Here is an 11,180-nt window from a genome sequence, read left to right on the forward strand (position 1 = left end):
AAGGAAGGAAGGAAGGAAGGAAGGAAGGAAGGAAGGAAAGGAAGGAATATGATATGTATGCATAAGGATATGATAATGGCAGCAGTGTTGGTCAGGGGAGAGGATAGGTCTGCTTCTCTGTTTAGAAACAGACTGCTATTGATGTATACGGTACACATTTCAAAAACATCGAAAATACTATGTTGTGATGTACACTGTTTCTACCTTCCTCTCGCTCTCCCCCCACAGTCATACCCAAGGTGACCAAGCACCTCCTCTCCAACCCTGGGTTTACCTGCGTCTCGCTGGCCGCCTGTATGGAGACCGCTGGGGTTGCAGGCTTCGCTACCTTCTTAGGGAAGTACATGGAAGAGCAGTTCAACCTCACCACTTCCTCAGCCAATCAGCTGCTAGGTGATAATGCTAATCACTACATCTAAACCAGAGAATAATAATAATATTACATGGGACTTCTATAGTGTTAGGGTTAACCCTAATCCCTAACCCCTAACCCCTAACCCCTAACCCCTAACCCCTAACCTTTCTATAGTGGTTTTCAAATACCCTGGCCTTTCCTTTCTCCATTCACAGTGTTTGTTATTGGTCCCTTCTCACACACACTCCTCCCTATCCCCTGTCTCTCCCTAACTCTAGTCCTAACACTATCCTCTATCCTTCCAACCATAACCCTGTCCTCTGTCTCTCCCTAACTCTAGTCCTAACACTATCCTCTATCCTTCCAACCATAACCCTGTCCCCTGTCTCTCCCTAACTCTAGTCCTAACACTATCCTCTATCCTTCCAACCATAACCCTGTCCTCTGTCTCTCCCTAACTCTAGTCCTAACACTATCCTCTATCCTTCCAACCATAACCCTGTCCTCTGTCTCTCCCTAACTCTAGTCCTAACACTATCCTCTATCCTTCCAACCATAACCCTGTCCTCTGTCTCTCCCTAACTCTAGTCCTAACACTATCCTTCCAACCATAACCCTGTCCTCTGTCCCTCCCTAACTCTAGTCCTAACACTATCCTCTATCCTTCCAACCATAACCCTGTCCCCTGTCTCTCCCTAACTCTAGTCCTAACACTATCCTCTATCCTTCCAACCATAACCCTGTCCTCTGTCTCTCCCTAACTCTAGTCCTAACACTATCCTCTATCCTTCCAACCATAACCCTGTCCCCTGTCTCTCCCTAACTCTAGTCCTAACACTATCCTCTATCCTTCCAACCATAACCCTGTCCTCTGTCTCTCCCTAACTCTAGTCCTAACACTATCCCCTATCCTTCCAACCATAACCCTGTCCTCTGTCTCTCCCTAACTCTAGTCCTAACACTATCCTTCCAACCATAACCCTGTCCTCTGTCCCTCCCTAACTCTAGTCCTAACACTATCCTCTATCCTTCCAACCATAACCCTGTCCCCTGTCTCTCCCTAACTCTAGTCCTAACACTATCCTCTATCCTTCCAACCATAACCCTGTCCTCTGTCTCTCCCTAACTCTAGTCCTAACACTATCCTCTATCCTTCCAACCATAACCCTGTCCCCTGTCTCTCCCTAACTCTAGTCCTAACACTATCCTCTATCCTTCCAACCATAACCCTGTCCTCTGTCTCTCCCTAACTCTAGTCCTAACACTATCCCCTATCCTTCCAACCATAACCCTGTCCTCTGTCTCTCCCTAACTCTAGTCCTAACACTATCCTCTATCCTTCCAACCATAACCCTGTCCTCTGTCTCTCCCTAACTCTAGTCCTAACACTATCCTCTATCCTTCCAACCATAACCCTGTCCCCTGTCTCTCCCTAACTCTAGTCCTAACACTATCCTCTATCCTTCCAACCATAACCCTGTCCTCTGTCTCTCCCTAACTCTAGTCCTAACACTATCCCCTATCCTTCCAACCATAACCCTGTCCTCTGTCTCTCCCTAACTCTAGTCCTAACACTATCCCCTATCCTTCCAACCATAACCCTGTCCTCTGTCTCTCCCTAACTCTAGTCCTAACACTATCCCCTATCCTTCCAACCATAACCCTGTCCTCTGTCTCTCCCTAACTCTAGTCCTAACACTATCCTTCCAACCATAACCCTGTCCTCTGTCTCTCCCTAACTCTAGTCCTAACACTATCCTCTATCCTTCCAACCATAACCCCTGTCCCCTCCCTCCCTCCCTCCCTCCCTCCCAGGTATGACGGTGTCACGATCGTCGTTAATAGAGGAGGACCAAGGCGCAGCGTGTTGAGCGAACATACTTTAATTAGTTAAAGTGCACACACGATACAAAACAACAAAACGACTCGTAACGTCCTAGGTAACAATGACCAACTGGAACAAAAAACCCCAAACACAAAGGGAAAACAAACAGTTTAAATATGGCTCCCAATCAGAGACAACCAACGACAGCTGACACTCGTTGCCTCTGATTGGGAGTCACTCTGGCCAACCTAGAAATAAACACAACAGAAAGAACACACCCTGGCTCAACATATAGAGTCCCAGAGCCAGGGTGTGACAGACGGCCATCCCGTGTGTGTGTCTGGGTATCTTCCTGGGTGGTCTCTTGGTGTCAGCGTTAGGGGCCATCCGTATGGCCATGGGTGTAAACCTCGTCTCCACCGCCTGTTACGTCTCCTTCCTCTTCCTCGGCTGTGACACCGGCCCTGTTGCCGGGGTGACTGTCGCCTATGGAAACACGTAAGTATCCTACCATATCACTGTTAGCGCGTTCAACAATGTTTCCTAGTTGTCCCTCACCGTCACCTACAGTACATCTAATCCAATTTTATTGGTCACACATGCGCCGAATACAACAGGTGTAGAATTTACAGTGAAATGCTGACTGACGAGCCCATTCCCAACAGGTGTAGACTTTACAGTGAAATGCTGACTGACAAGCCCATTACCAACAGGTGTAGACTTTACAGTGAAATGCTGACTGACGAGCCCATTACCAACAGGTGTAGACTTTACAGTGAAATGCTGACTGACGAGCCCATTCCCAACAGGTGTAGACTTTACAGTGAAATGCTGACTGACGAGCCCATTCCCAACAGGTGTAGACTTTACAGTGAAATGCTGACTGACGAGCCCATTCCCAACAGGTGTAGACTTTACAGTGAAATGCTGACTGACAAGCCCTTAACCAACAATGCAGAGTTAAAAAGTAAGACAAATATTTGCTAAATAAAAAAGGAAATAGTAACACAATAAAAACAATAACGAGGCTGTATACAAGGAGTACCAATACTGAGTGCAGGGGTACGAGGTAGTTGTGCGGGGGTACGAGGTAGTTGTGCAGGGGTACCAGGTAGTTGTGCAGGGGTACCAGGTAGTTGTGCGGGGGTACGAGGTAGTTGTGCGGGGGTACCAGGTAGTTGTGCGGGGGTACGAGGTAGTTGTGCGGGGGTACCAGGTAGTTGTGCAGGGGTACGAGGTAGTTGTGCAGGGGTACCAGGTAGTTGTGCAGGGGTACGAGGTAGTTGTGCAGGGGTACCAGGTAGTTGTGCAGGGGTACCAGGTAGTTGTGCAGGGGTACGAGGTAGTTGTGCAGGGGTACCAGGTAGTTGTGCGGGGGTACGAGGTAGTTGTGCGGGGGTACGAGGTAGTTGTGCGGGGGTACGAGGTAGTTGTGCGGGGGTACCAGGTAGTTGTGCAGGGGTACGAGGTAGTTGTGCGGGGGTACCAGGTAGTTGTGCGGGGGTACGAGGTAGTTGTGCGGGGGTACCAGGTAGTTGTGCGGGGGTACGAGGTAGTTGTGCGGGGGTACCAGGTAGTTGTGCAGGGGTACGAGGTAGTTGTGCAGGGGTACCAGGTAGTTGTGCAGGGGTATGAGGTAGTTGTGCGGGGGTATGAGGTAGTTGTGCAGGGGTACGAGGTAGTTGTGCGGGGGTACCAGGTAGTTGTGCGGGGGTACGAGGTAGTTGTGCGGGGGTACCAGGTAGTTGTGCAGGGGTACGAGGTAGTTGTGCAGGGGTACGAGGTAGTTGTGCAGGGGTACCAGGTAGTTGTGCAGGGGTACCAGGTAGTTGTGCAGGGGTACCAGGTAGTTGTGCAGGGGTACGAGGTAGTTGTGCGGGGGTAGCAGGTAGTTGTGCGGGGGTACGAGGTAGTTGTGCGGGGGTACGAGGTAGTTGTGCAGGGGTACCAGGTAGTTGTGCGGGGGTACGAGGTAGTTGAGGTAATGAGGTAATACAGCATGTACATGTGTGAGTGTGTGTGTGTGTGTTTTGGAGTGTCAGTGTGTGGGTAGAGACTAGTGAGTGTACATAGAACCAGTATAAAGGGAGTCAGTGCAAAACAATTCAGATAAATAAATAAATAAATAATAAAGGGTCTCCAGCCTCATGCATCAGTATTGCTTGCCTCGAAGCATAGAAGGCGTTTAGCTCATCTGGTAGGCTCGCGTGTAACACCCTGGCTCTGGGACTCTATGTGTTGAGCCAGGGTGTGTTCTTTCTATGTGGTGTATTTCTATGTTGGGAGTTCTAGTTAGTTTATTTCTATGTTGGCCTGAGTGACTCCCAATCAGAGGCAACGAGTGTCAGCTGTGGCTGGTTGTCTCTGATTGGGAGACATATTTAAACTGTCTGTTTTTCCCTTTGTGTTTGTGGGTTCTTGTTCCGTGTTGGTCTATGTTACCTAGGGGTTACGAGGCGTTTGGTGTTTTGTTCATTGTCAGTATTTATCACTATAGATAAATAAACATGTTCGCATTCAACGCTGCGCCTTGGTCCTCCTCTCTTAACGACGATCGTGACATCGGGTCACAGTCCAGCTCTCAGCTGACAATAGTTGTTGTGTTGTGGCCTCGGTAGGTGCCTCTGACTGTTTCTGCGTTCAACAATGTTAACTAGGCCTAGATTCAATAAGATCGAGCGCTAACCAGCGTTGGCCAACATCTGCATAGCTGATGTTTTGGCGGTATTGGAGGTGGAACTGTGGTATGAACTGACAAATAGGTGATCGGCTGCTCTCGTGTGTCATAAAACCACTCCCTTATTATCTCTACTGCCGTTAGAATGATGGTGATAGAAAGTATAACCTCTATAGATGATAGTATAACCTCTATAGATGATAGTATAACCTCTATAGATGATAGTATAACTTCTATAGATGATAGTATAACCTCTATAGATGATAAAGTATAACCTCTATAGATGATAGTATAACCTCTATAGATGATAGTATAACCTCTATAGATGATAAAGTATAACCTCTATAGATGATAGTATAACCTCTATAGATGATAGTATAACCTCTATAGATGATAAAGTATAACCTCTATAGATGATAGTATAACCTCTATAGATGATAGTATAACCTCTATAGATGATAGTATAACCTCCATAGATGATAGTATAACCTCTATAGATGATAGTATAACCTCTATAGATGATAGTATAACCTCTATAGCTGATAGTATAACCTCTATAGATGATAAAGTATAACCTCTATAGATGATAGTATAACCTCTATAGATGATAGTATAACCTCTATAGATGATAGTATAACCTCTATAGATGATAGTATAACCTCTATAGATGATAGTATAACCTCTATAGATGATAAAGTGTAGCCTCTATAGATGATAAAGTGTAGCCTCTATAGATGATGAAGTGTAACCTCTATAGATGATAGTATAACCTCTATAGATGATAGTATAACCTCTATAGATGATAGAGTGTAACCTCTATAGATGATAGTATAACCTCTATAGATGATAGTGTAACCTCTATAGATGATAGAGTGTAACCTCTATAGATGATAGTATAACCTCTATAGATGATAGAGTGTAACCTCTATAGATGATAGTATAACCTCTATAGTTGATAGTATAACCTCTATAGATGATAGTATAACCTCTATAGATGATAGTATAACCTCTATATATGATAGTATAACCTCTATATATGATAGTATAACCTCTATAGATGATAAAGTGTAGCCTCTATAGATGATAGTATAACCTCTATAGATGATAGTATAACCTCTATAGATGATAGTATAACCTCTATAGATGATAGAGTGTAGCCTCTATAGATGATAGTATAACCTCTATAGATGATAGTATAACCTCTATAGATGATAAAGTATAACCTCTATAGATGATAAAGTGTAACCTCTATAGATGATAAAGTGTAACCTATATAGATGATAGTATAACCTCTATAGATGATAGAGTGTAACCTCTATAGATGATAGTATAACCTCTATAGATGATAGTATAACCTCTATAGATGATAAAGTATAACCTCTATAGATGATAGTATAACCTCTATAGATGATAGTATAACCTCTATAGATGATAAAGTATAACCTCTATAGATGATAAAGTATAACCTCTATAGGTGATAAAGTATAACCTCTATAGATGATAAAGTATAACCTCTATAGATGATAGTATAACCTCTATAGATGATAGTATAACCTCTATAGATGATAAAGTATAACCTCTATAGATGATAAAGTATAACCTCTATAGATGATAGTATAACCTCTATAGATGATAGTATAACCTCTATAGATGATAAAGTATAACCTCTATAGATGATAAAGTATAACCTCTATAGGTGATAAAGTATAACCTCTATAGATGATAAAGTATAACCTCTATAGATGATAAAGTATAACCTCTATAGATGATAAAGTATAGCCTCTATAGATGATAAAGTGTAGCCTCTATAGATGATAGTATAACCTCTATAGATGATAGTATAACCTCTATAGATGATAGTATAACCTCTATAGATGATAGTATAACCTCTATAGATGATAAAGTGTAGCCTCTATAGATGATAGTATAACCTCTATAGATGATAAAGTGTAACCTCTATAGATGATAGAGTGTAACCTCTATAGATGATAGGATAACCTCTATAGATGATAGTATAACCTCTATAGGTGATAGTATAACCTCTATAGATGATAGTATAACCTCTATAGATGATAAAGTGTAACCTCTATAGATGATAGAGTGTAACCTCTATAGATGATAGTATAACCTCTATAGATGATAGAGTGTAACCTCTATAGATGATAGTATAACCTCTATAGATGATAGTATAACCTCTATAGATGATAGTATAACCTCTATAGATGATAGTATAACCTCTATATATGATAGTATAACCTCTATATATGATAGTATAACCTCTATAGATGATAAAGTGTAGCCTCTATAGATGATAGTATAACCTCTATAGATGATAGTATAACCTCTATAGATGATAGTATAACCTCTATAGATGATAGAGTGTAGCCTCTATAGATGATAGTATAACCTCTATAGATGATAGTATAACCTCTATAGATGATAAAGTATAACCTCTATAGATGATAGTATAACCTCTATAGATGATAGTATAACCTCTATAGATGATAAAGTATAACCTCTATAGATGATAAAGTGTAACCTCTATAGATGATAAAGTGTAACCTATATAGATGATAGTATAACCTCTATAGATGATAGAGTGTAACCTCTATAGATGATAGTATAACCTCTATAGATGATAGTATAACCTCTATAGATGATAAAGTATAACCTCTATAGATGATAAAGTATAACCTCTATAGATGATAAAGTAAAACCTCTATAGATGATAAAGTAAAACCTCTATAGATGATAAAGTATAACCTCTATAGATGATAAAGTATAGCCTCTATAGATGATAAAGTGTAACCTCTATAGATGATAGTATAACCTCTATAGATGATAGTATAACCTCTATAGATGATAAAGTATAACCTCTATAGATGATAAAGTATAGCCTCTATAGATGATAAAGTATAGCCTCTATAGATGATAAAGTATAACCTCTATAGATGATAAAGTATAGCCTCTATAGATGATAAAGTATAGCCTCTATAGATGATAAAGTGTAGCCTCTATAGATGATAGTATAACCTCTATAGATGATAAAGTGTAGCCTCTATAGATGATAGTATAACGTCTATAGATGATAGAGTGTAACCTCTATAGATGATAGTATAACCTCTATAGCTGATAGTATAACCTCTATAGATGATAGTATAACCTCTATAGATGATAAAGTGTAACCTCTATAGCTGATAGTATAACCTCTATAGATGATAGTATAACCTCTATAGATGATAGTATAACCTCTATAGATGATAAAGTGTAGCCTCTATAGATGAAAGTATAACCTCTATAGATGATAGTATAACCTCTATAGATGATAGTATAACCTCTATAGATGATAAAGTGTAGCCTCTATAGATGATAAAGTGTAGCCTCTATAGATGAAAGTATAACCTCTATAGATGATAGTATAACCTCTATAGGTGATAAAGTGTAGAGTCTATAGATGATAAAGTGTAGCCTCTATAGATGATAGTATAACCTCTATAGATGATAAAGTGTAGAGTCTATAGATGATAAAGTGTAGCCTCTATAGATGATAAAGTGTAGCCTCTATAGATGAAAGTATAACCTCTCTCTCAATTTAAATTTAAGGGCTTTATTGGCATGGGAAACATACAGTTGAAGTCGGAAGTTTACATACATCTTAGCCAAATACATTTAAACTCAGTTTTTCACAATTCCTGACATTTAATCCTAGTAAAAATTACCTGTCTTAGGTCAGTTAGGATCACCACTTTATTTTAAGAATGTGAAATGTCAGAATAATAGTAGAGAGAATGATTTATTTCAGCTTTTATTTATTTCATCACATTCCCAGTGGGTCAGAAGTTTACATACACTCAATTAGTATTTGGTAGCATTGCCTTTAAATTGTTTAACTTGGATCAAACGTTTCGGGTAGCCTTCCACAAGCTTTCCACAATAAGTTGGGTGAATTTTGGCCCATTCCTCCTGACAGAGCTGGTGTAACTGAGTCAGGTTTGTAGGCCTCCTTGCTCGCACACACTTTTTCAGTTCTGCCCACACATTTCCTATAGGATTGAGGTCAGGGCTTTGTGATGGCCACTACTGTCACGGTTTCGGCCGAGACTGCTCCTCCTCCTGGTTCGGGCAGGCAAAGGCGTTCGCCGTCCCCGGAGTACTAGCTGCCACCGTTGGATGTTTCATGTGCGATTGCTTTTGTCTGTCCGTTGCACCTGTGTCTGGTTTGCGTTGATTACATGTCCTATAAGTTCCCTGTGTTTGTATGGATTAGTTGTGTGTTGTTTTCGCCAGTCGTCTTGTGTTTCGTGTCGTGTTTTGTGCATTTTTTGTAATTACGCTTGTCTGTGCGTAATTGCGCTTAGTCGCCACCTTGTATGTATTGTGGCCGTGCATAGTGTTTTGTACTTTGTTCAATTTTGGACTTTAGTAAACATTTTGGACTATCCTCGGTGTCCTGCGCCTGACTTCAACCCCACCTACACCTCACAGTATGACAGAACAACACACCATTATGGAGTCAGCAGGAGCAGTGGCGGCACCCAGGTTGCTGGAGGAACAATTACGTTATCAAGACATTTTATTCCAGCAACTTGAGGCCGCCCTTGACGAGGCGTCCAACAAGCTGAGTCGTTTGGTGACTAGGGAAGTGCCCACGCCATCGCCCACTATCCCATCACCAACGACCAGTCCTCCTCTCTCAGCACCGGGACCCAGTGGCATTCGGCTCTCGCTCCCGAGGGCATATGACGGTTCTGCAGCCGGGTGTCAGGGGTTCCTCCTGCAGATAGAACTATACCTGGCTACTATACACCCAGCGCCCTCGGGATACGAGAGCGTCTCCGCCCTCATCTCCTGTCTATCCGGCAAGGCGTTGGAATGGGCCAACGCCGAATGGAGGAGAATAGACGCAGCTACCATCACCTACGCTGAGTTCTCCCGCCGCTTCCGGGCAGTCTTCGATCACCCACCTGAAGGGAAGGCGGCGGGGGAGCGTCTGTTCTACCTCCGACAGGAGAAGAGGAGCGCACAGGAGTTCGCACTGGAGTTCCGGACGTTAGCTGCGGATTCGGGATGGAATGAGAGGGCCCTCATCGACCAGTACCGGTGTAGCCTGCGAGAGGACGTCCGTCGTGAGCTGGCCTGCAGGGACAACAATCTATGCTTCGACCAGCTGGTGGACATCTCCATCAGGCTTGACACCCTGCTGGCCACCCGCGGACGTCCCGAGTGGGGGTCGTCCATTCCATCCTCCAGCACCTCTGAGCCAATTCCTATGGAGCTCGGGGGTGCTGGCGCTAGAGAGAGGAGGAGGGAGAACCCGAGGAAAGCCAACCCCTGCACCAACTGTGGCCGTGGAGGACACACCGCGGCCAGGTGCTGGGGAAGGTTTTCTGAGAGAGGGGACAACAGGTCACGCACTGGGGAGTCATTTCAGGTGAGTAGGCGCCCCACTTACCCAGAGCTCTCTGTTGGTCACATGAGCATTCCTGTGCGTTTCCCACAGGTGGCACCTCATTCCCAGCATAAGGCGCTAGTAGATTCAGGCGCAGCTGGGAACTTTATTGATAGGGCATTTTGTGCTAGGTTAGGAATTCCCCTTCGGCCGGTAGAAGTTCCATTCCCTGTCCATGCTTTGGACAGCCGGCCGTTGGGGTCAGGTCTGATCAGGGATGTCACAGCACCACTGACGATGACTACGCAGGGGGGTCATGAGGAAGTCATTCAGTTCTATCTGATTGACTCTCCTGCGTATCCAGTGGTGTTGGGGCTTCCCTGGTTAAGCACCCATGATCCTACCATAGCGTGGCAACAGAGGGCTCTTATGGAGTGGTCTAACCAGTGTGTAGGGAGATGTCTAGGTGTTTCCATAGGGGCGACCTCGGTAGAGAGTCCGAACCAAGTGCCCGCACTGCGCATTCCCCCCGAGTATGAGGATTTAGCTCTAGCGTTTAGCAAAGCGAGGGCAGCACGGCTACCTCCTCATAGACAGGGGGACTGTGCGATAAATCTCCAGACCGGAGCAGCTCTTCCCAGGAGTCATGTGTATCCCTTGTCTCAAGAGGAAACTGCGGCTATGGAGACTTACATAGCCGAGTCCTTGGCACAGGGATACATACGGCCCTCTACTTCTCCGGTCTCCTCGAGTTTCTTCTTTGTGAAGAAAAAAGACGGGGGATTGCGCCCGTGTATTGATTACCGTAGTCTCAATCAGATCACCGTAAAATACAGTTACCCACTTCCACTGATTGCGACGATGACGGAGTCATTACGCGGAGCGCGTTTCTTCACAAAGTTGGATCTCAGGAGCGCGTACAATTTGGTGCGCA

This window comes from Coregonus lavaretus (assembly GCF_964263955.1).
Source record: "Coregonus lavaretus genome assembly, contig: HAP1_SCAFFOLD_873, whole genome shotgun sequence".
NCBI lineage: Eukaryota > Metazoa > Chordata > Actinopteri > Salmoniformes > Salmonidae > Coregonus > Coregonus lavaretus.